Source organism: Staurois parvus, unplaced genomic scaffold, assembly GCF_062004578.1.
Source record: "Staurois parvus isolate SC_StPar_1 unplaced genomic scaffold, SC_StPar_1.0 ptg000832l, whole genome shotgun sequence".
NCBI lineage: Eukaryota > Metazoa > Chordata > Amphibia > Anura > Ranidae > Staurois > Staurois parvus.
This window is the reverse complement of record NW_028318628.1, coordinates 821,053-847,412: the sequence shown is the minus strand read 5'-3', so window position 1 is coordinate 847,412 and position 26,360 is coordinate 821,053. Positions and strand designations below refer to the sequence as shown.

At 44.3% G+C, this 26,360-nt stretch overlaps 1 protein-coding gene across 2 annotated transcripts in view; it reads right to left on the bottom strand.

Annotated features, from left to right (window-relative positions):
- The window catches only part of ZNF592 (zinc finger protein 592), a 66,241-nt gene extending 41,272 nt beyond the window's left edge, over positions 1 to 24,969 (bottom strand). The window contains exons 1-3 of one of the 2 annotated variants that reach the window (XM_089655277.1): positions 24,815 to 24,969; positions 12,139 to 12,264; positions 11,396 to 11,554 (exon numbers count right to left, since the gene is read on the bottom strand). The gene's annotated coding sequence lies outside the window, so the exon portion shown is untranslated. The remainder of the gene's footprint in view (positions 1 to 11,395; positions 11,555 to 12,138; positions 12,265 to 24,814) is intronic. The other variant, XM_089655276.1, reaches the window with a different exon arrangement.
- Between the last annotated feature and the right edge of the window lie 1,391 nt (positions 24,970 to 26,360).

Here is a 26,360-nt window from a genome sequence, read left to right as displayed (position 1 = left end):
CTTTAATAATTCCTCTCTTTTCATCTTCTGCGCCTCTTGTTTGGATTTTTCAGTGTCTGATCTTTCATATCCTTTCTGTATAAATTTTTACATGAATATGTCCGTTTATTTCTCAATCAAAATTTTTCCTAATCCTCATCACTTGTCCCTTAGGGATAACCCCTAGCCACCGGAATGTACTCTTTACGATCTCTCTCTTTAGAGTATGTGTGGGTATTTATATTTTCCCCTTTTATGAAAATTCCAAGTCTAGGTAGTTGATCCTCATATTACTATGAGTTGCTGTAATGAGAGGCCATATTTGTTTATATTAATTTTTTCAAGAAATTCCAATAAGGTTTCTTCTGATCCCTCCCATATAATGAATATGTCGTCAATGTACCTTTTGTACATCAACAATTCCTTTTGTTATGATGATAAATGGTTTCAGCTCCCCATTTACTGATAAATATGTTCGCTACTGTAGGTGCATACTTCGCACCCATAGCTACTCCCTTTGTTTGTGCAAAAAAATGTCCATCATGCCAGAAATAATTGCCTTTCATGGCTAGTTCCAATATTTCAAGCATAAATACAATCTGTTTTTAAAAGAGGAGTTTCCTTCTAGGGCCCATTCAACAGCTGATAGTGCACCTTTTTGTTTGATATTGGTATAGAGCGAATTAACATTATACTAGCCAGTAAACATTTGTCAATCATTTTTACTGACTTAATTAAATTGATGAGCTCTTTACTATCTTTGATAAATGAGAGATAATTCTGTACTATAGGCTGTAAAAAATGATCCAAATATTCCCGTTCTGGAGAATAATGAATCGACTCTGTTGATAATGGGTCTTCCAGGTAGGTTATTGATATCCTTGTGAATTTTTGGAACTTGGTAAATAATGGGTGTTTTAGGTGCTTCTGGGATAATTAGCTTCTTTCTCATTTGTTATTATTATACAGTATTTATATAGCGCCAAAGGGCTTGCTCAGTGCTGTACAAAGGCAGGGGGACAAGACATGAGACAAGACAGAGACAGCGCGATACACGAGGGGTTCGAGGGCCCTGATCTTTCGAGCTTACAATCTAGGAGATGTAAAATTCCTTATTTCTGAGCTTTTCTAATCACTTTTAGCAATTTTGCTTTCAATTTGTTTCTAGGGTCTCCTGTTAGTTTTTCATAGGTTTCCTTATCCAATACTAGCCCTCCTCCTGATGACGTCATTATGACGAAACGCATTGGGTGGGGCTAATTGTGTCACTTCCGGTTTGTCCACGTCTGGAAGTGGAGCACATCGGTGTTCCAGAACACATTGGTTTTAAAGTGCCCACACATGGAATACCTGTATGTGCAATTTTATGTGTATTTTAACTACAATAAACAATATAACGCTATGGAAGCTTCCCTTTGATTTTCCCATTGCATGTCTTGGGTGGAGGAGGAGAAAGTGGACCATTATGAGGATCCGATTGCAAAAGATGACCTATAATTATAGTGGAAGGCTGAAGAGCAGGAAGACCTCATTTAATAAAACCCTTCTGACCTACCTATTCACAGGGGGGGTCAACATATTGCGGTGAGTGCAGTTCTGGAGGGGGAGCATGAGTGTCAACACTGATCATTTGTCATATTATTTGGCATTGCGCTTATCACCAATTCACCAACTTTTCTGTAGGATGTGGAAGGTATTTTATAGTATGAGGACATTGCTTATCCAATAACAAGGAATGAACTGGTTTAACTACTGGACATTGTTTCTGGATATATGGACATTTGTGCACATTTTGACAGTGGAGGTGCATTGTAGTACCATATCACAGATCAGATGTTTTATACATTTAGTTGATGTGTTGTATTTTTATAAATATTTAGTTGATGTGTTTGGCATACGAATTGGTTCACTTAGCATACACATATTCACAACTGGGGGAGGTGCACTATTGCACGTCCACCATAGTCATACACAAATTTTAGTTTTTTTAACTGTAGCTAGTATGTAGGTAGAGTTGTTCACATAAGCACTTCCCCAGAAAGAGGGTAGGTGTTTTGCAGCACATTCACACGGACACTTTGTGGTTTCTAAGAAGAAGGAGCAGGATTGGCAGCACAGCATTTCATTTCACAATGACATTAGTGTTGAGGCCACCGGGTTGAACTGTGTCCGTGTATATCCAGTTTGCCTCACGACGGTGGAGTAATCGATCGCAATCACCTCCCCTGATGGGTTGTTTGACATGTTCGATCACCATCCCCTGTAGTTCATGAGTTTGGCGTTCAAATGTCACAAAATACACAGCTACAGGCTTACTAAGATCGATCGTTTTACACATCTGTTTTTGCCAGGGTGGTCCTCATATTGCTTCTGTGCTTTTGAAAGTTTCTTAAAACGGACCTCGTCTTGCCAACGTAGATTAACTGGTTCCCTGCCGACCCTATAGCAGAACTACTGCAACAGGGCGGCATGGCTGCACAAAATCACGTATATTTACACGCCTGATTTTGCATTTCCGGGTAGGGGGCGCACGCTCTACCCGTGCTGCCATTGCTGGCTACAGCTCTCTATCACTGGGTCCTGGCCAAAGACCGGCGAGGAACAGTGAAAGGGGAGAGATCTGTGTGCATAAACAACATAGATCTCTCCCCTGTCAGCACAGACATGCTGCTTTATATTGCTCTGTATAGCAGAGCAATACAAAGCAGTATGTTTCCCTAGTAAAACACACACACAGTAAAACAGCACACAGTTAACCCTTTGATTGTACCAGATGTTAACCCCTTTCTGCCCAGTGCTATTAGTACAGTGTAAGTGCTTTTTATTAGCACTAATCACTGTATTAAATGTCAAAGGGGATGTCAGTGGCAGTTATTCAGCCACCCGTTTCATAATGCCCGCCGCAACCCCACTATAAGTCACTGACCGCCGCCATTACTAGTATAAATTTTTTAAAAAAAAATAAGAATTCCCGTATATATTCTGCCATTTGTAGATGCTATAACTTTCACATAAACCAATTAATTTACATATATTGGGTTTTTGTTTTTGCAAAGACATGTGGCAGAATACATTTTGGCCTAAATTTATGACAAAATTTGATTTTTATTTTTTTACTGGATACGTTTTATAGCAAAAAGTCAAAAATATTGTTTGTGTTTTTTTCAAAATTGGTCTTTTTTATGGCGCAAAAAAAAACAAAAAAAAAAACACAGAGGCAATTAAATATAACCGAAAGAATGCTCAATTTGTAGGAAAAAATGTTGCATGACTGTGCAATTGTCAGTTCAAGTAAAGCAGAGCTGTACTGCAAAAAATGGCCTGGTCAGGAAGGGGGGTAAATCCTCTGGAGGGCAAGTGGTTAATGCACAAGGACATTTAAGAATGTAAACACAGAAATCAGTGTTGCAATTAAAATAGTCCGATATTGGTTACCCCTGTGTGGGTGTGAAAAAAACTCACAACAAATGAGCGAGTTGCATACATTGCAAATGAAACATTTGTAGCAACCCTTTCTCTGGGATATCCTAGGTGGAATCCTAGTGTACGTGTGTATTGGGTCAACCTGCACCAAATGATCCCTTTGTGTTTTACTATGCTTGCATGCCATCATGGGTCTCACCTTGATAGTATGTGCCAAAGTGCTATTGGCCTGGAATCCTGGCTAAATGTCTGAATAAACAATGGCCGATCGATTGGACTAATAGTCCTAAGTCGATCAGTTAAAGCTTTGGCTAGAGCACGATATAGCACCTGAGAAGGGTATCCATGATCTAGATCTTGGTGCATCATCTCAAGCTGTAGTTGCCCATCAGTGTTTGGGCAAATATGCATAACCCTTGCAAACTGCGAAATAGTCAAATTCCTGCGTAGATGGGCAGGATGTGCACTATGAAAGTGGAGTAATGTGTTTCTATCCGTGGGTTTAGTATAAAGGGATGTAACAAATGTTACTGTGGGTGTTGGTGATCATCACATCAAGAAAAATCACATCTGACATGCTAAAATTTCAGAATTACATACTATCCCTGCAAAAAACTAATTAAGGAAACCAACAAATTTACAGAAATCATTATGACTGCCAGAACACATAATAAAGAGGTCATCTATATACCTCATCCAGGCCGTCACATGCTAAGTGTCAGGGATCGCGGCAGCGAGTGACTCCGCGCATGCGCGGAGTGCCGATCCATTCGATCCGGCGGACACTGAAACCTGGACGGCGGTGGCCGCGCATGCACACTCGCGATCGCTCGCCTGGCACCAATGGCAGGGCAGGGCGCACTATTTAAACCTGCCCTGCACTGACACTCATTGCCGTATGGTCTTTGCTCCTGTGTTCCTGTATTCCTGCTATTGAGATTCGTTGCTGAACTTGCCTGAACCTGACCTCCGCTGACTTCTCCTGCTCTGACCCCCTGGCTAGTTGACCTCTCTTCTGGATATCCCCATACCTGATCTGAACTCCTGTTACTGACCCCAGCGAGTGACCTGACTATTCTTCTGCCTGCCGCCTTGTACTACGCTGATCCCACTGTTACTGACCCCGCTTACTACTCTGCCATCCATCCATCCTGCTCGGATTCAGCCTTCCGCCTCTTCACGTCAGGCTCTCTACCTGCATATACCTCTGGCGGATCCCTCTACCACAGGCGGGTGTACTCAGGGGCCGCGAACTGGTCCCTGTCTGCTCCAAGCCCATCCCCATCATCAGGGGCCCTGGTGAACAAGCAGACTGGGGCTTAGACTCCGCGCCCTGGGGAATCCTGTCTTGTGGACTGCTAGAGGCCCTGCTAGGTGGTTCTAACACTAAGTGAACAAAGTGGATGGATATATGTGACATTCCTCCAAGTAACCTAAAAACAGGTTTGCGAATGAGGGAGCCGCCGAGCTGCCCATGGTAGTACCTCAGATTTGCATGTATGTCTTGCCCTTTAAAATGATTATTAGCAAGAATAAACTCAAGGCATTCAATTATATATAAATTTGGTAAGACAGAGGAGTCCCATTTGGTCAGAAAATGTCCAACTGCAAACCTGCGTCATTGGGTATGCATGTATAAAAGAGATGTAATGTCCATCATGGCCAATTTCCACCCTTCTTGAAATGAGGGAAAAGCCCTTCGCTTATCTTGAAAGTCATTGGTGTCATAAATGTAAGCTGGTAGTTTTTAGACAAGTGGTTGCAAGTGAGAGTCTTTTAAACTGGGATAATGGCTGGGTAATAGCCTCAGTGCCAGAAACAATTGGTCTGAACTACAGGGAAGTAGTCCCCTTATGGATTTTAGGTAGTCCATAAATCACTGGTATATGGGGTGGTCATTAAGCAAAAATTCAGCAATCCCATCGGTTATCCAACAGTTAGCTCTCCCAATGTCAATCAGGTTCCTCAATCCATTCTTAGTACCTTGTAAGGGATCCCTCTTTAATGCCGCATAGCTCATGGTGTCTGCCAACATAGAGAGCATACCATCCCTATAATCAGCGTAATTCATGATCACAATACCCCCACCCTCGTCTTCTATAAGGATTATGTTTTTCCCCCTTGTTTTTGTTCCTTTTTCTGTTTCCCAATTGTTTTTGCCCTGGCATGTTTCATTTTTTCATCTTTCATTATGTATTTTCATCTGTTTTCTTTTCTCTTGATGGCTATCACCGACTCTGGTGTTCTATTCAGCTACCACTCCAGAGCTGAGCCTGCCTCCGGCCAGACAAACAAACTGATGTCACTCGTCTTCATGACGGCGGCGGCAAGCGGCCTGGCATCTCCCATCACCATGTAACTGTGTGCGCATGACACAAAAGCATCACACTAAAACACACCTGGATTGGTGGCCACCCTCCATTGCCTAGCAATGGCAACACTTAGTCTCGCCAGTGTTTTTCGATTGGGCACATCTGGCTAGTGTGCCCGATCAACAATACGCATTTAAGCCACAACTGCTTGGCCTGCCATAAGGTGAATTTTAACATACATAGGGATATGCACATAGCATTGGAACTCTATGAAATTTGGTATATTTTGGCGGAATTATGACATCATGAGACAACAGAGGAGGGGGGTGGGGATGTTTTTCTTGGTTTTGATTGGTGGTTTGTGTATAGTCACTGTTGCACTCATATTTCACATGCTTGACGAAGTGGTCCCGCGCAGCTCCGAAATGTACTTTCTTCTGTGATGTGATCTTCTTTGCAATAAAAACCTCTTTGGTCCTTATTTGGAGATCCATGGTGCGCTGGCGAATATGTATGAGCCCGGTATGCAAGTCCAACATGAAATTATTAGTCCCTTTTCACAGTCATATGAGATTGTTTATGCCGCAAGTTTTTCTTTGATTCGCCACAAATTCTCACCACATAAAGTTGATCAAATTCTCCAATTTATATGTGAATCTGTAAACATGTGAACCCCTTTTCCTCTTCTTAGATATTTCTCTCTCCCCATGTAAAAATACATACAAAAAAAACACATATAGTGTATTATCTCCTTAAATCACAATTCCAATTATGTATAAAACTCACATAAATGTGTCAACTTATCCACCATGTGATAACACTCCAACATCTGTCACCCTTACGCTTACCCTCTAATCCAAAGTTTCTTGCTTCTACAAAAATTGATCTTGCATCCCTCTTCTTTTTTTATTTCCTTCTTAAAAAGACAAACTCTCCTATATTCTGGAGCATAAGTCTCATAGGTTGTTCCAGAGACCACCAGCTTTTGGCGTGCTCTGAAAAAGGTATTGGAGTGCATTTCCTACCTTGTGGGCCTGTGGGGGCTTCTGCTAAAATCACAGTCCAGTGATCCCACTCCAAGTAAATATCTAACTATCATTTTGTTGGCAGCGCACGGACCAGACAAGTCACGGTTAATGAGTCAGGGCTCGTCCGTAATGAGTCGGTCGGTCGGAGCAACTTGGCTAGCATGCTGACAGAGAGAGCTCTGTGTGCCCACTATGGCACGCGTGCCATAGGTTCGCCACAACTAGTTTAGAGTATTTTTTTTTGGCTGGCTGATAAATGTGCAATGGATTGTATTGTTCTGAGAACAACCCTGCTCATGTGTAACTTATATGAAAAGCTAGTTAGATTTTTTTCACTTGTTGGATTTGGTGCAGACACAATGGAGGTCTTTAGCTGCCATTGAGAGAGTCTGGGCTTCTGGTGTGTCCCTATACCTTTACCCCTTTTACTGCCACTAATGTAGGTCATATGTGTATATGTGACAGCGAGGTGTTTTTACACACACACACACACACACTCTCCCACAATACAACCGCAGGAATACTTTTACAGTCAGTCAGAGGAAGGGGGTGCCTCCTGCCTCCCATTGCTGCCTTTACCAGGCTCTCCCGAGCAATGGGGAGCCTGGTAAGGATGCAACCTTACCAAACTGGTAACCTGTAAAGACTTGTTGCCTATGGAGATTTTTAGGTACTGTTCCACAGGTGTACTTCCTTTTAAAGCATGACATGTTTGGTATTTATTTACTCAGCGTTTTTTTTTCCCAAAACATTTGAGCTTGAAAAACCTCTGGGCTAATATAGTGTGACATAAAAATATGCAACACCCACCATTTCATTCTCCAGGGTCTCTGCTTAAAAATATATACAGTTAGGTCCATATATATTTGGACACAGGCACAATTTTAGATTTTTTTCAGGTATTTACCATAACATATTCAAGCTATAGTTATATAATGGCTATGGGCTGAAAGTGCTCACTCTCACATTTAATTTGAGGGTATGTACATTAAAATTGGAGGACGGGTTTAGGAATTACAGCTCTTAAGAGTAGACATCCCCCTTTTTCAAGGGACCAAAAGTAATTGGACAATTGAATCAAAAGCTGTCTCATGGCCAGGTGTGGGCTAATCTTTCGTTATTTCTTCATCAATTAAGGAGGTAAAAAGGTCTGGAGTTGATTCTAAGTGTGGTATTTTCATCTGGAATCTATTGCTGTGAACCTACATTGTGCGTTCAAAAGGAGCTGTCCATGCAAGTGAAACAGGCCATTGTAAGGCTTCAAAAATGAACAAATCCATCAGAGAGATAGCAGCAACATTAGGAGTGGCCAAATCAACAGTTTGGTACATTCTGAGGAAAGAAGAATACACTGGTGAGCTCAGCAACATAAAAAGGCATGGACGTCCACGGAAGACAACAGTGGTGGATGATCGCAGGATCCGCTCTATGGTAAAGAAAAACCCATTCACAACATCCAGACCAATGAAGAACACTCTCCAGGAGGTGGGCGTATCACTGTCAAAGTCTACAATCAAGAGAAGACTTCACGAGAGAAAATACAGAGGGTTCACCTCAAGGTGCAAACCATTTATAAGCCTGAAGAATAGAAAAGCCAGATTAGACTTTGCCAAAAAAAAAAAAATCTAAAAAGCCAGAACAGTTCTGGAAAAGCATTCTTTGGATGGATGAAACTAAGATTAATCTGTACCAGAATGATGGAAAAAAAAAAGTGTGGAGAAGGCTTGGGACAGCTCATGATCCAAAGCACACAACGTCATCTGTAAAACATGGTGGAGGCAGTGTGATGGCATGGGCATGCATGGCTTCCAGTGGCACTGGGTCATTGGTGTTTATTGATGATGTGACAAAAGACAGAAGCAGCCAGATGAATTCTGCAATGTTTAGAGATCTGTCAGTCCAGATTCAGCCAAATGCAGTAAAGTTGACTGGATGGCGCTTCACAGTACAGATGGACAATGATCCAAAACACACTGCAAAAGCAACCCATGAGTTTTTGAAGGAAACGAAGTGAATTATTCTGCCATGGCCAGTTAGGGGAGTCAATCACCTTATCTCAACCCCATTGAGCATGCATTTCACTCAGAAAGACCTGCAAACAAAGAACTGAAGACAGCTGCACTTAGAGCCCGGCAAAGCATCAGGAAAGTGGAAACCCAGTCTTTGGTAATGTCAAGACTTCAGGCAGTCATTGCCAGTAAAGTATTCTCAACAAAATATTAAAAATGTTCATTATATTCAATTGACCAAAAGTAATTGGACCCTTGAAAAAAAAGGGGGGGGGGTGGCTACTCTTAAGAGCTGTAATTCCTAAACCCTTCTTCCAATTTGGATGTACATACCCTCAAATTAAACGTGAGAGTGTGCACTTTCAGCACACATCCATTATATAACTATTGCTTGAATATGTCTTGGTAAAAACCTGAAAAAAATCTAAAAGTGTGTGTGTGTGTGTGTGTGTGTGTGTGTGTGTTGGGGTTTCTTTTTATAGGAATGTCAGAATTGGCCGAGACTGGAAGTTGTCCACTTTGTTTTTAGTTTTTTCTTTGTTTTTTTCAGCAATAGCCTGCCTTAAAAGATAATGGCTGCACTATTAGCCAATCAATACTGCTCTGGGAATCCTTTGTCATATATTAAAAGCTTATGCGTAGTGACCCCCACGTAATATTGAGTAGGTCACCCTTTTGCCACCAAAACAGTCCTAACCTTTTGAGGCATGGACTTCACTACCTCCTCTGAAGGTATGCTGTGGTATCTGGCACCAAACAGTCAGAAGCATATCACTGCTTCCATCACCTTGCCTTCCCATAGTACATTCTGGTGCCATCTCTTCCCCAGATAAGTGATACATACACACCTAGCCATCCACATAATGTAAAAGAAAAGATGACTCATTAAACCAGGCCACCTTCTTCCATTGCTCTGTGGTCAAGTTCTGATGCTCATGTGCCACTGTGTGCACTTTTGACTGTGGACACGAGTCAGCATGGGCACCATGACTAGTCTGCGGCTTCGCAGCCCCATACGCAACAAACTGTGATGCATTGTGTGTTCTGACACTTTTGGAACCAGCAATATCTTTTCCAGTAATCTGAGCTACAGTAGCTCTTCCATTGGATTGGACTACACAGGGCAGCCTTCGCTCTCTACATGCATCAATAAGACTTGGCAACCCATGACCCTGTCGCTGTTCACACTAGACGGACAGCTGCCACTCAGATAAACCGCAGCAGTGGTTTGTGATTTGAAACATCACACAGGTTCCTTTTTTCTTTTTAAAACATTGTTAAAACTACACAAAAGTGACCTTTCATTCATGCTGCTCTGCTGTACAGTGACATGAGATCCTCTCCAGTGTGCTGCAATACAATGCACTGTTTTCTGTGTCCTAGCAGTGACTGGAGTTTTATAGTGCACACAAGTGAGAACTGGCCCCCCATTTTACTCTCCTGGGCTCTACCATCTTGTTTATTATGCTGGTGGTCCCAGCAGAGCTGTCACTCATGTTGCAATGGCATAATATTACCACCCACTTGCAGTCTTATCATAGCTCAGTGCTCGCTCACAGCTGGTCAAACGGATTGTCTCTATTACATATTGATGCAGCCCTGAGACTGTTGCTGGGCACCTCCATCTTGGAATTGATGTCAGCAGACTACGGAGCTGTCACTCAAATCTATAGTAATCCTATTCACTCTTACCCCTGCAACTACATGAAAGGTTTTGAAGGCTTCAGGTTATAAACTGGCTTAAAATGTATCTAAAATCTATGAGAATCAGTGTGCAAAATGCAAGGCTCTTTCATCCCTGTGTGAGTGTAACCTCTTTAATGTGTGTACAGCCTCAGCGTCTGTCAGCCTGTCATTGATTTGGCAGGTTGCTTGTGACAGCTGTACGCAAACATTTGTGACTACAGAGCTCAGAAATATACCCATACTTGATAGTGTATGTGGCCACAAGAATGAAGCCCAAGAAGGACTTTTTGCCCCACTGCCATGTATGGGAAAAATCAAGGCTGAAATAGGCAACGTGGACCTGCCAGATTTAAAACCTTACCCTTCTACCCCTTGTCAAATGTCACTTTATCCAGAAAAATATACAGTCAATCTACCACTATGACAGTTTTCACAGAGTTCATGCTCTCTTTAAAATTCTTTAAATATTTACAGCAATGCAAATTGTCTATTGTATGCAGGCCCAGACAAATATGAACAGAGAACATAGTAAGATGAATTTTGTAAGATGTAGAATATTTACTTTTTGTATGTACATAACAGAAATGCTGAGATATTGTTAGGTCTTGCTTTGAACAGTATGGCATTAAGGGTATGCTGTCGGACTTGGACCTGCTCTTCTGACTTTTCTCCCCTAGGCAAAAATGAAGTGAGGACAACATATCACCCCTTCCCAGAGCCTCTTGAGATTCTAACAATGTGCATTCCAGAAGGCAATGCCGAGCAATCTCAGAGACACTGCACATGTGCAGTGTTGTATTATCAGGAGGCTAGGTTCAAGAACCCAGAACAGACACCCAGTCGTCTAATGACATCAGTAATTAAAAGAACAGCGTTGGGACACGTTGTTTGACAGCAGAGCAGCAGGTTTAAACTGGTATTAAAGTTGTAACCAAAAATGTGACGTATTGCAGCTTACCAGTCATTAGATGTGGTGGCTGCATCGGTTTTCTTTTCTTAGGCTTTTTCCCTTTGTTTTCACCTGGTGATCTGGCCAGCAACACACCTCCTGTATTAGAGTTCCTCCACTCCTAATGAAGGAGCACAGGAGGACGATTTGGACAGCAGCATTCTTAGTCTAGGGGGAGGGAAGTGTTAGATGTACTAGCAAATTTTCAATACAGTAACAAATTGAAGCCAAAACTCCAGCTAAACACTTTATAATCAGTTAAAGCAATTTTTTTCCCATTTGGGGAAATAGTTTTTACATAAATAAATAGAAGCTGATCATTTTAAACACCTCTACAAGTATTAAATGGTCTGTCTCTTCCCTGAAACTGCATGAGAGCTTTTCTGATGAAAAACAATAGACGTACTGGCTGGATCACCAGATGAAAACAGAGGAAAGAAAGTCTAAAGAAAGAAAACTAGAGCATCCATCACATCTAAGAATTGGTAAGCTGCAACATAATAAATGATTGCTTTTGGGTTTAACGCTGCTTTACATAGACAACGCTAGGTGTTTTTTTTTTTTTTAAAAGACAACCAGAGGTATAGGTAAGGTGGTGAAAAAAAAAGAAGGGAGTTCCTTTTCAAACATTGTACAGTAATGTTCATCTAAAACACAATCTAACAACATAGTATAACACCTGCCAAACTAAAGAAAAAAAAAAAACAACATATTGAGTGGTAAAAGGCAGAATACATGAAAGCTCTGCTCACCCTATGTGGATTATGTTTGAGATTCGTTACAGCCCACTGTCTCTAGGATGTTTTCTGCTTTGCTCCTGACATGCCCATCAGGTGTCCAAATAACCACAGGAGGTAGTCAAGACTAAAAGATGCCACCTGGCGAAGAAAAAAAAAAATGTTGTGAATTATGGGAATGCTTTCTGAGCCTATGGGATATATTTACAACACTAATTCCAAGCTAAATTGTAGCCAAGTACATGAACTTTTCAGTTAAAATGGTTATTGTTTTATCTGTATTTTGTTAATGATCATTAGATTCAATGTGGCAATAATATGTGAATTAATGCAGACATATTTTGAGCTGGACAACATTTCCCTTCGTGATAATACCAGAATATTTTGAATACTGGGGTTCACTGGAGCACATAAAGCAGAAAGAACTACAGCCGTGAGCTAAAAACAAACAAAACAAAATTGCAACAGATACTGATTGTAGAACAGTTGGGAAAATAATGATATTATTGAATGGTATTGTGTGGCAAAAGGTTTGCCACAATGTGGAATAAAACAGAATAGTGACTGGTAAGGTGTATGTAAACCCTAAAAATGAACAATTATTTACTCTTTTTGGTTCTGTATAACTTATCATTGAATGTGTTTTGTCATAATTGTTTAATAAGTGAAAAGAAGTTGATCCTTCCAAAAATCCTGTGACTTAAAGAGGAACTTCGCTCTCCCAACTCCCTAATTTTGCTGTCCTAAGGTGACAGCGACGCTCCTCCATAGATACAGTACAGTAATTAAGTGTTCTTGCATGGCAAGACCACTTACTGTTATCTCACATATATATTCTTATTATTATAGCCAAATTTACCACCCTAACTCCTCCCACAGTTTTTACACTACATAGACAGTAATATACCGAAAAGAGTGTGAGCTGAAAAATCAGGACATGATTTCTAAACTGCCATCACTCCCTCATTTTCAAGTCCACCTTCACAAATCTTATATCAAAACGTTCAGCTATCCCTGCTGCCATTAAAAATGTCCACGGCTAAGCCATAGTCCTGATAGTTTTCACAATATGACCATTTGTTTGCAACTCACGCCACCCATTGACATTCACTGAAACTCCACTCTAGCCACCTCAAATTTGAAGGGCAATTTCTAAACTGCAACTGTGCCTTCATTTTTAATATTTCAGAAACATACTATGCATCAATATGTAGGTCTGGGTCTTGTGATTCTCACAATAAAAAGCTCTTCGGTGTAGGATTTATAGTTTTTAAACTACAACCGTTTGAAGATGGCAACCGCCAGTGAAGTGAGCAAGTTGGAGCAGTTTGTTTTTAACCGCTCTTCTCTGCCCTTGCTGTAGAGTGAGTTGCCATAGGAACCCAGGTGTGTGAGCAGGCAGCAGAGTGACAAAAGCTAGAGTGTGAGTTGTAGACTACTGGTGGAGGCAAGAACACTTCACACAATTTCCCCAGAAATTGTAGCTTTTCTAGTTATTGTAGTCACTTTAGGACGGGAAGTGTGTTACTGGCAAAATAACCAGATAAAAATTAAGGGGAAAAGACCAAAAAAATAAAAACGAATACAGCCACCACATCCAAGGACTGGTAAACTGCAACATATTTTTGTACTTGGGATTAGATACATTTTACTTAAAGAATATGTAAAGCCAACATTTCATATTCCTGATAGGTGCCTGCTGTACCATGGACTTTTATAAAAAGTATTCTATTCCCTTTGTATTGTTTCATTTGTGTGAAATCCCTGCTGTTCCTACCAGTCCTTCTGCCAGGGATGTTGGATTCCTATTGCCTGACGCCCGGGACATGTAGTTCTGGGCACCGGGCAAGTAGTTTCTTCCTACCTTTAGCCATGCTGCGGGTAAGCAGCAGGGCTCACCTGTCAAGTGAAGCAATTAGCGGCAGCGATGCCGCCGATTGCAACACACAGTGCCAGCCTCTCCACTCCCCCGGCGTGAGGTCTCCCGGGCTCCGCTTGCCCATCTGCGGACCCGGCTTGCAGTCGGCTAGAGGGGAGGGAGAAAAGCAGACAAGTCCGCTCCCCTCCCCTTCTTATGCTGACCCAGAAGTGACGTTACAATGTCACTTCCAGGTCCCCGTTAAAAGATTGTATTGCAATCCCCAGGAAAGAATGTAATATGGTGCAATGTAAACCACATTACATTCAGTGGAGCAGAGTGGAGACATCCAAGGTCTATCTCAAAGAGAACCGGTCACCAAAAATCATCACATTTTTCTTTTTTACTTTTTTTTTTAAATTGTAAAAAATTAAATGTACACCCAAGCATATAACACCCCCCCCCCAAAAAAATATTGAGGCCCCCCACATATACACACGTACAAATGTAAATGCACACGCTGGGGCACCTACACATGAAACTGCTGATTGCAACACACGTTACATATCGCCGCGCACGCCAGAACAATTCTAGCACCAGACCGGGCAGCACAGTGGCTAAATGGTTAGCACTTCTGCCTGGCAGTACTAGGGTCGTTAGTTCGAATCCCAGCCACGGCACGTCCTGCCTGGAGTTTGCATGTTCTCCCTGTGCCTGCGTGGGTTTCCTCCGGGTACTCCGGGTTCCTCCTACACTCCAAAGACATGCTGGTAGGTGAATTGGATCCTGTCTAAATTGGCCCTAGTATGTGTATGTATGAATGTGAGACCTTAGATTGTACGCCCCTTGAGGGTTATGGACTGATGTGAATGTACAATATATATATGTAAAGCACTGCGTAAATTGACGGCACTATATAAGTACCTGAAATAAATAAATAAAAATATCACTAAACTGGTGACCTATAAGGAATTTTAAATGTGTCAACCTATAGAAAATATAGGGTGCTGAAGTCCGCCGCCATTTCAAGAGCACGCACAAATTTAAGGTTTGACAAGTTGGATATCTATTGACTCGATGCAACTTCAGCTTTTATAGTTTACAAAAAAAATAGGGCAATTTATAGCTTTTTTTGTGCCCTAAAATTAGTTACTTGTATTTTTTACTAACATTTTGCAGTAACATCATGCAACATAAAAAATTGGAACTACCATTATTTTTTTCTCTAGTGTCTCTGGTTTCAGAAAATATATCATATTAGGGGGTTTTATGTAATCTTCAGGCCTAAAATAATTTTTTAAAACGTGTGCAAAAAACGCAAAAACGGCTCTGGCAGCGAAAAAGATAAAGTATAAACCCTGACCCACCTTTTCCTGACAAGCAGCCAATCAGTGCTGATTACACTGCAAGGTCTCTCTCCTCCCTGATAGTCCCCGGGTGCGATGTTGGAGAGAGACGGAGGGAAAGAGGAGATAAACAGTGCAATGTTAAAAATATTACACGTTTAAGTCACCATAAAGCCTCTTTTGCTTTTAAAAGCTCCAGATATTCCTAAAATCACCTTCAATTTAAATACGGTTTTGGTTACATTTTTTTTTTTTCATCTGGACAAGTAGATTGTTATAAGGGACAAGTAGATTGGGGGCCCCGATTTAGTCCCTGGACAAGTAGTTTTTTTCAAAAATTTCCACACCCCTGTTCTGCTTTCCTATTTAAAAAAAAACTCACCACACTAGGCATGAGAGCACAGCATGGTCAGTCATCTAGCTATGCTGAGAAGTGAATCTGCTCTCCTAAAATGATCAGACTTGTGCTGACAAGCCCCCCCTCCTTAGCAATTCACTGGGAAAATCAGCGTGCTGCTGTTTCTTCTCTCCCCACTCTTAAGCAGCAGAGAACAGAGATTATGTGATTACTTATAAAAATGGTATTTATCATTTTTTTTTTATATCTACTCACGAATGTTTTGCCTTTCATTTCTATTGTAAACTAAATGGATTGCTTTAAAAGGTGAGAGGTTACATAGACTAAGTGTACGTAAAGACAAGTCTTTATTTTTAGTATAGAATGTTTATAAATGGTCAAGTTTTTATTACTGTCTTTCCCCACTAGAAAGGTTTGCCCTTTTAATTTGTCCTGGAAACAACTTTCTCCAATATAGAAAGTGAAATGAAATTCAACATGTTTGTCACAGGAATGGAAGATCCCAATAGGGATGTCTGCGTCCCTGCTGTGAACCTCTTTATATGTCCCAGGTGACCACCATCTCCAGCATGGGAAATTCAATGCTTCTCACAGAAATTGGAGCCAAGTGGAAATTTTCCAATGGGGAAACCTGTTTTGGAGACGTATCCCAGAAACGAACTCTCCTGCGCTCTGAGACCTAGGTGGGTGGCGAATGGATGGAACCAGAACTGGAAGATTCGACCACCAGTGCATATAGGGTTGTATAAAAGACAAAAATAAAAATGCAATTGGCGCAAGAGAATTTGTAGTGGACATAAGGTTCACTCAGCAAACCTTAAACAAAATAATCCAGTAAACAGAAATTAAGATATATAATCGTACATGCTAGTAATAAAGGGGCAACAAGTAGATGATGCAGCTTTAGTGGTGAGGAGAGGGAAGGGGGGAGGGGAGGGGGGTAGGGAAAGGAGGGGAAAAAAAGCCTTGTGATGCAAACAGTACTGGATTGAGATAGATGGTATATATATGTGTATACATATATATACAACGCTGCAATGTAGACACCGTCGTGAGGCTTGCACTTTCTAGAGTAAACCGGACTCTCACAAATGGATGGCTGTAATGTCAAGGTGTTGCGTGGCTGGCGCTCTAGGCGGGTCCCACAGGAGGAAGCGAGGATGGCAGGCGCAGTAACCGGGAGTCGCGGCGCAGATAAGAACCGGGATCCAGGGCAGGCACTGCTGATCTCTCACATCAGCGTGGGTACAGTAGCCAGCTTGAGGCACATCCAAGATGGCCACCGGGCAGGAAATGACATCAGAACGTTGCTGGAAATCCTCCAAGGGGGCGGTGACGCGTTTCTAGGCAACCTGCCTTTTCATCAGACCTGATTGGCTAGTGGAATGAGCCAATAAATAAGGAGAGGAGGAAGGGGTGGGGCAACTGAGGGCGGGGTAGTGAAATTAAAAAAAATGTATAATGCATACAGGCTTAACAAGCAGTGGTGGAAAACATAAGAAATAAACGGTGAGCAGCTGCTTTCTGTAGAACATGTGAAAGATAGGAAGAATAGAAGGAAAAGAAAGAAATGGGGGAAAAAAAAAAAAAAAAACGCATGTGGAAGATAAAAGATTACACAGGAAATATTTAGTTATAAACGTTATTACTATGATGTGGATTGTAAAGGGTAAGATGGGCAGGTAAGAAGGTGGAATATGAAGGGGGGGGGGAGACAATCAGGGGAAAAAAAAAAAAAAAGAAAAAAAAAACACAAAAAACGCATGTAGAAAAAAAAAAAAAAGTGGTGGGAATTGAAGTATATACGATAAAAAAATATATAAATATATAAAAATATAGGGTTGTGCAGCTCCAAACAAGGCTGGGGAAGCCCAACCAGTAAGGCAAAGTGAAACAAAAACGAGAAGCGCACCAACCTTGCGCATTACCTCAGTAACCAAAATTTATTAAATACAAAATGATACGCACAAACAGCGAAATAATTCAGGCATGTAAGTCCTCAGAGGAACTTGAAAGTCTTCATCAGAGCTAACTGAACTAAACTGAACTAAGATTGCTCACTCCCATATATACACAAGGACTGAAGTTTGGCCCTCCCCTCTGGGTTGGGCAGTCTCAGGCTGGGAGGAGGGGCCAAGGTGTCATCAGAATAAATAAACAATATGTATTTGTGATGCCATCATAGAAATCATCATACTTCTATGATGGCATCACAAATACATATTGTTTATTTATATATTCTATGGGAGTGAGCACTCATAGTTCAGTTAGCTCTGATGAAGAAGGGATGCCCTTCGAAACACGTCAGCTGTACTCTGAGCATCTACTCCTATGATGGGACTTGTGCAGGCTTCCTAACTTTCACGTTCCTCTGAGGACTTACATGCCTAAATTATTTCACTGTTTGTGAGTATCATTTCATATTTAATAAATTTTGGTTCTTGGAGACATATCCAACTTACATTGGAGAGTTCCCCTCCTACTTCCTGCTGTGTCTATGGGACAGGAAGAAAAAAAGAAATCTCCTCGCTGGCACACAGACACATACTTTAAAGCATATCTATCCTCAAAATGTAAAATCATGAGATATGTAGTCCTTAAAAAAGGAAAGTAAACAGCAGAGAAGTTTCAAAGAATGCATTGAATCCAGGAAGTTGTGGAAAGAAATGGCCGGCAGACAGGCAGAGCTCACAACATAAAAGGAGATTTTCCAAGTAATCGCATACTTGATTGTCAAATAGAACTATTGTATGTATTGTTATTACAATGCTCATGTTCTAAATGAGAGTGTATGCTGTGACCACAGATTGCCTTTAATGGTAGCTGACTAAAGGTACGTCCAATGAAATAGTATAATGTGTGGAGAAGTGAAAGGTAGTAGGTTTCATTCTCATACATGCAGTAGAGATCAAATAAACATAGGGTGAGATTTTAGGGCCCACTAACACTAGGAACTGCATGTAAATTGCGCAGGTATACTGTGCAGTTCCTGTACGATTCACATGCAGTTCTGTGCAGTGAGATTTCAGCCCTATTAATTTAGAAATGAGCTGAAAATGTACCACACCAAAAGTAGTGCATGCAAACGCATGGCAACGTTTGTACCATGCGATCTGCTGTGGGCAAACACACTGTGCTTGCGACCTGCGTTTAGGGCGTCTTAACTTGGAACTGACCCCCGCAGCAGATCACAGATTGGAATGCGGTGAGGGAAGCCACGCAGGAACGCGGATCTCCTGCACTGCATTCTAGTGTGAACAGGCCCTTAGTGGTCCAATTCTTATCGGCCACTGGACATTATTTGCAAATAGAATTAAATGTGGGGGAGTCACCCATTGCCCTTCATCTTAATGTTGAAGCCTGATTGGCTGTTACAGTTGTGTCCAAAATTATTCAACCCCCACTGAAATTGAGTGTTTTGGCCAGTTTGACATTGCTTTTGATCATTCAGTCATCTTGCTTACATTTACATTAAAGAGGCACTTGTAGGTCAGACAAATATAACATAACAGTTATAATGAAATAACCACAAATGTCTTTTCTGTGCTCACAGCATTATCAGTTTTATTCAACCCCCAAGTGACATTCAATCTTAGTACTTAGTACAGCATCCTTTTACAGTTATAACAGCTTTTAAACGTGAAGCATAGCTTGACACAAGTGTCTTGCAGCGATCTACGGGTATCTTCGCCCATTCTTCATGGGCAAAGGCCTCCAGTTCAGTCACATTCTTAGGCTTGCGCACTGCAACTGCTTTCTTTAAGTCCCACCAGAGGTTCTCAATCGGATTTAAGTCTGGTGACTGCGATGGCCACTCCAAAATGTTCCAGCCTTTCCTCTGCAACCATGCTCTAGTGGACTTGGAGGTATGCTTGGGATCATTGTCCTGTTGAAAGGTCCAACGTCTCCCAAGCCTCAGGTGTGTGACGGACTGCATCACGTTTCCATCCAATATCTCCTGGTACTGAAGAGAATTCATGGTACCTTGCACACGCTGAAGCTTCCCTGTACCTGCAGAAGCAAAACAGCCCCAAAGCATGATTGACCCTCCACCATGCTTCACAGTAGGCAAGGTGTTCTTTTCATCATAGGCCTTGTTCTTCCTCCTCCAAACATAGCGTTGATCCATGGGCCCAAACAGTTCTAATTTTGTTTCATCAGTCCACAGAACACTATCCCACAACTTTTGTGGTTTGTCCACATGGCTTTTGGCATACTGCAGTCGACTCTTCTTATTCTTTGGAGACAGCAAGGGGGTACGCCTGGGAGTTCTGGCACGGAGGCCTTCATTACGCAGTGTGCGTCTTATTGTCTGGGCTGAAACTTCTGTACCCACATCTGACAAATCTTTTCTCAGTTCCTCAGCAGTCACACGGGGACTTCTCTCCACTCTACGCTTCAGGTAGCGCACAGCAGTCGAAGTCAGCATCTTCTTTCTGCCACGACCAGGTAGCGTTTCAACAGTGCCCTTTGCCTTGAATTTGCGAATGATGCTTCCTAAGGTGTCTCTTGGTATGTTTAACATCTTTGCAATCTTCTTATAGCCATTGCCCTTCCTGTGAAGAGAAATCACCTCTTCTCTTGTCTTCCTGGACCATTCTCTTGCCTTCACCATGTTTGTAACCACACCAGTAAATGTCTAGAAGGAGCTGAGTATCACAGTCATTTTAAAGCTGCCTAATTGGTGCTTATTATGCTTGATTGCTGCTCGGTGACATCCACAGGTGTTTTCAATACCTGATGGAAAGCACCTGTATGAACCTCTGTTCTTCAGAGTGGTAGTCTTTAAGGGGTTGAATAATTGTGGCAATGAAGAAACCACATAAGAACCATTTACTACTGTATTACATAAACAATTGATGTCATTTTAGTTGCATTTGGGTAGTTACAACGTCCTTGTAGGATTTGATTCTGAATACAATTCCAAATGTACACTATAGTCCCTAAACCCCTTTACAGCATTGGGGGTTGAATAATTTTGGACACAACTGTATATCAATACATACACGCATGTACACATACAGGAAGTGTGCTTGGAAGTGGAGGCTCTTGGGAGGAACCACGGCAAGAGAGCAGTTATTTATCACACCCGGAAATCCTGGAAACCAGTGATGGCCAGAGAGCATCAATACAAGACAAAGGCTGCAGGAAAGGTAAGCACACCTCATGTTCGTTTACAGGCTGCCTTTATTTTCCTAAACTTGCAAGGACAGGGTCACGGGTTTCACCGCTGTCTCAATTTACATAAATGAATACCACAGGGTAAGAAAATAGCACTGAGTAAACACAGTAAAACTGCTTCACACTCCTGCCATAACAATACCACCATAACGGTGGGCTTTAATGCTGAACTGCCGCACACTGTATATACACACAGCCAGCCTCCTTTGTGCTGGGAGCATGCTCATTCAGAGCTTCCAGCACAGTGACCACTGCTATCACCTGCAGGCTCCCGAAGCCATGAACATTGTGACAGCCAATCACAGTGCCCCTGCGGATAGCAATTCCAGCCCTGAAACACTAGGGTTCCCTGTTCGAATGTTGGTCAAGACACTATCTAGTGGAATCTGTATGCTCTCCCTGTGCTTGCTTGGGTTTCCTCCAACACTCCAAAGACATATTGGCAGGTAATTTGGCTGTGGCCCAAAATGGCCCTTTTCTGTATGTCCTTACACTGAGCCTGCATTGATTCGTGCAGATCAACGCAGCCCAACAGATATGGTGCGACTGCGGCCTAAAAGGGATGAATCCCAATACAAACGAGGCCATGTTCACACTGCTGGGTGCCGGGAACATGTGCACATTGGCATGCGTTTGCAACACGCAAGATAAACAGCTGCTGCTTAGCAAATGCGCAGGGGTGCATAAAAACTGACCACACTAGGCATGAGAGCACAGCATGGTCAGTTTTCTGGCTATGTTGAGAACTGTCTGCTTTCCTCCAATGATCAGACTTCCGTGCTATTCACTGGGAAGATCAGTGCGGTGCTGTTTCTCCTACCCTAGGTATCTGAGCTCCTTATGCAGCTGAGAACAGACGGAGAATGTGATCACTTAAAGAAAACATTATAAATACGTTTTTCACCTTTTTATATGTACACACAAATGATTTGCCTGTGCGGACTGTGTATGGTCCTTGTATGCCAAGGGTCAAGCAGTGTGTGTGGGCAGTATGGACTGTATGTGGTCCCTCTGTTGTAGGAGGGGGTCAACATAGACTATGCAGGTCCCTCTGTGACAGGAGGAGGTCAGTGCAGACTGTACATGGTCCCTCTATGACAGGAGGGCGTCAATATGGACTGTACATGGTCCCTCTATGACGGGAGGGCGTCAGTATGGACTGTACATGGTCCCTCTATGACGGGAGAGGGTCAGTATGGACTGTACATGGTCCCTCTATGATGGAAGGGGGTCAGTATGGACTGTACATGGTCCCTCTAGGACAAGAGGGGGTCAGTATGGACTGCATATAGTCCCTCTATTACAGGAGGGGGTCAGTATGGACTGTATATAGTCCCTCTATTACAGGAGGGGGTCAGTATGAACCATATATAGTCCATCTATGACGGGGGGGGTTAGTATGGACTGTACATGGTCCCTCTATGATGGGAGGGGGTCAGCGTGGACTGTGCAGGCCCCTCTATGACGGGAGGGGGTCAGTGTGGACTGTATATAGTTCCTCTATGACGGGAGGGGGTCAGTGTGGACTGTATATAGTCCCTCTATGACGGGAGGGGGTCAGTGTGGACTGTGCAGGCCCCTCTATGACGGGAGGGGGTCAGTGTGGACTGTGCAGGCCCCTCTATGACGGGAGGGGGTCAGTGTGGACTGTGCAGGCCCCTCTATGACGGGAGGGGGTCAGTGTGGACTGTGCAGGCCCCTCTATGACGGGAGGGGGTCAGTGTGGACTGTGCAGGCCCCTCTATGACGGGAGGGGGTCAGTGTGGACTGTGCAGGCCCCTCTATGACGGGAGGGGGTCAGTGTGGACTGTGCAGGCCCCTCTATGACGGGAGGGGGTCAGTGTGGACTGTGCAGGCCCCTCTATGACGGGAGGGGGTCAGTGTGGACTGTGCAGGCCCCTCTATGACGGGAGGGGGTCAGTGTGGACTGTGCAGGCCCCTCTATGACGGGAGGGGGTCAGTGTGGACTGTATATAGTCCCTCTATGACAGGAGGGGGTCAGTGTGGACTGTGCAGGACCCTCTATGACAGGAGGGGGTCAGTGTGGACTGTATATAGTCCCTCTATGACAGGAGGGGGTCAGTGTGGACTGTGCAGGCCCCTCTATGACGGGAGGGGGTCAGTGTGGACTGTGCAGGACCCTCTATGACGGGAGGGGGTCAGTGTGGACTGTGCAGGACCCTCTATGACGGGAGGGGGTCAGTGTGGACTGTGCAGGACCCTCTATGACGGGAGGGGGTCAGTGTGGACTGTGCAGGACCCTCTATGACGGGAGGGGGTCAGTGTGGACTGTGCAGGACCCTCTATGACGGGAGGGGGTCAGTGTGGACTGTGCAGGACCCTCTATGACGGGAGGGGGTCAGTGTGGACTGTGCAGGACCCTCTATGACGGGAGGGGGTCAGTGTGGACTGTGCAGGACCCTCTATGACGGGAGGGGGTCAGTGTGGACTGTGCAGGACCCTCTATGACGGGAGGGGGTCAGTGTGGACTGTGCAGGTCCCTCTATGACAGGAGGGGTCAGTGTGGACTGTATATAGTCCCTCTATGACAGGAGGGGGTCAGTGTGGACTGTATATAGTCCCTCTATGACAGGAGGGGGTCAGTGTGGACTGTATATAGTCCCTCTATGACAGGAGAGGGTCAGTGTGGACTGTATATAGTCCCTCTATGACAGGAGGGGGTCAGTGTGGAACGTATGTAGTCCCTCTATGACAGGAGGGGGTCAGTGTGGAACGTATGTAGTCCCTCTATGACAGGAGGGGGTCAATGTGGACTGTATATAGTCCCTCTATGACAGGAGGGGGTCAATGTGGAATGTATGTAGTCCCTCTATGACAGGAGGGGGTCAGTGTGGACTGTATATAGTCCCTCTATGACAGGAGGGGGTCAATGTGGACTGTATATAGTCCCTCTATGACAGGAGGGGGTCAATGTGGACTGTATATAGTCCCTCTATGACAGGGGGGCGGTCAGTGTGGACTGTACATGGTCCCTCTATGACAGGAGGGGGTCAGTGTGGACTGTGCTGCCCCTCTATGACAGGAGGGGGTCAGTGTGGACTGTGCTGCCCCTCTATGACAGGAGGGGGTCAGTGTGGACTGTATATAGTCCCTCTATGACATGAGAGGGTCAGTGTGGACTATATATAGTCCCTCTATGCCAGGAGGGGGTCAGTGTGGACTGTATATAGTCCCTCTATGACAGGAGGGGGTCAGTGTGGACTGTATATAGTCCCTCTATGATAGGAGGGGATCAGTGTGGACTGTATATGGTCCCTCAATGATAGGAGGGGGTCAGTATAGACTGTAGTCGCTCTATGACATGAGGGGGTAAGTATGGACTGTATATAGTCCATCTAAGACTGGGGGGGGGTATGGACTGTACATGGTCCCTCTACGACAGAAGGAGGGGGGGGGTGTGGACTGTACATGGTCCCTCTATGACAGGAGGGGGTCAGTGTGGACTGTACATGGTCCCTCTATGACAGGAGGGGGTCAGTGTGGACTGTACATGGTCCCTCTATGACAGGAGGGGGTCAGTGTGGACTGTACATGGTCCCTCTATGACAGGAGGGGGTCAGTGTGGACTGTACATGGTCCCTCTATGACAGGAGGGGGTCAGTGTGGACTGTACATGGTCCCAATATGAGGAGGTCAGTATGGACAGTACATGGTCCCTGGCAGTGGGGGGCGCTCTGTACACATATACAATGTGATGACTGAGGGGTGTCCGGCTCTCCCAGCTGGTCCTCATGTCCCCATTCATTCTCTGGTCTCCCCCATAGTGCTGGTCCCGGGCCCAGTGTCTGTGGTGACACATGGGAAGTACACGGAGTGTATACAATGCTGAGCACGGGGCACATTCATCTCTATGCGGGGAGCCTCCTCCGTGCTGTCCATGTCCTCCCCATCCCCCCCGGGCTAGAGATGTGCTCGGCCTCTACTCACCCCGTACAGGCCGGACTCCACCGCTCACACCTTCGGGCACCGAGCCCACCCACCACACACTGCGCCGAGAATTGGCCTGATTAGTAGGCCGGGACCGGGAGACACTAACATGGCGGACAGAGACTGGGCCTGGGGAAGAGGAGGGGTCTGATCACTGGAGGAGGGGGACGAGGCCTGACACAGGCGGAGCCTGGACCTGGCAGAGCACCGCTCCGAGCACGGCGGGAAGCGGGAGGGACTGAGGCTGCGCCATGTAGGAGCATGAAGGAGCCGGCCAGGAGAGGCCACAGAGGGGACACAGAGCTCCGGGGTGGAGGGGAGATGACTGGTAGACATGGAGGGAACAATGGAGGAGAGACAACCAGCATAGAGGGGACGTTGAGTCATCACTATAGGGAGGGGATTCGTTACATCCTTAGCTTCTCAGGGAGAGTTCTATGTGACCACCATCACCTCAGCCTTTACCGAACCATTACCACCATCACCTCAACCTTTACCGAACCAGTACCACCATCACCTCAACCTTTACCGAACCAGTACCACCATCACCTCAACCTTTACCGAACCAGTACCACCATCACCTCAACCTTTACCGAACCAGTACCACCATCACCTCAACCTTTACCGAACCAGTACCACCATCACCTCAACCTTTACCGAACCAGTACCACCATCACCTCAACCTTTACCGAACCAGTACCACCATCACCTCAACCTTTACCGAACCAGTACCACCATCACCTCAACGTTTACCACCATCACCTCAACCTTTACCAAACCAGTACCACCATCACCTCAACGTTTACCACCATCACCTCAACGTTTACCACCATCACCTCAACGTTTACCACCATCACCTCAACCTTTACCGAACCAGCACCACCATCACCTCAACCTTTACCGAACCAGTACCACCATCACTTCCAACTTTACCGAACCAGTACCACCATCACCTCAACCTTTACCGAACCAGTACCACCATCACCTCAATCTTTACCGAACCAGTACCACCATCACTTCAACCTTTACCGAACCAGCACCACCATCACTTCAACCTTTACCGAACCAGCACCACCATCACCTCCCCCTTTACCGAACCAGCACCACCATCACCTCCCCCTTTACCGAACCAGCACCACCATCACCTCCCCCTTTACCGAACCAGCACCACCATCACCTCCCCCTTTACCGAACCAGCACCACCATCACCTCCCCCTTTACCGAACCAGCACCACCATCACCTCAACCTTTACCGAACCAGCACCACCATCACCTCCATCACCTCAACCTTTACCGAACCAGTACCACCATCACCTCAACCTTTACCGAACCAGTACCACCATCACCTCAACCTTGACCGAACCAGTACCACCATCACCTCAATCTTTACCGAACCAGTACCACCATCACCTCAATCTTTACCGAACCAGTACCACCATCACCTCAATCTTTACCGAACCAGTACCACCATCACTTCAACCTATACCGAACCAGTACCACCATCACCTCCCACTTTACCGAACCAGTACCACCATCGCCTCAACCT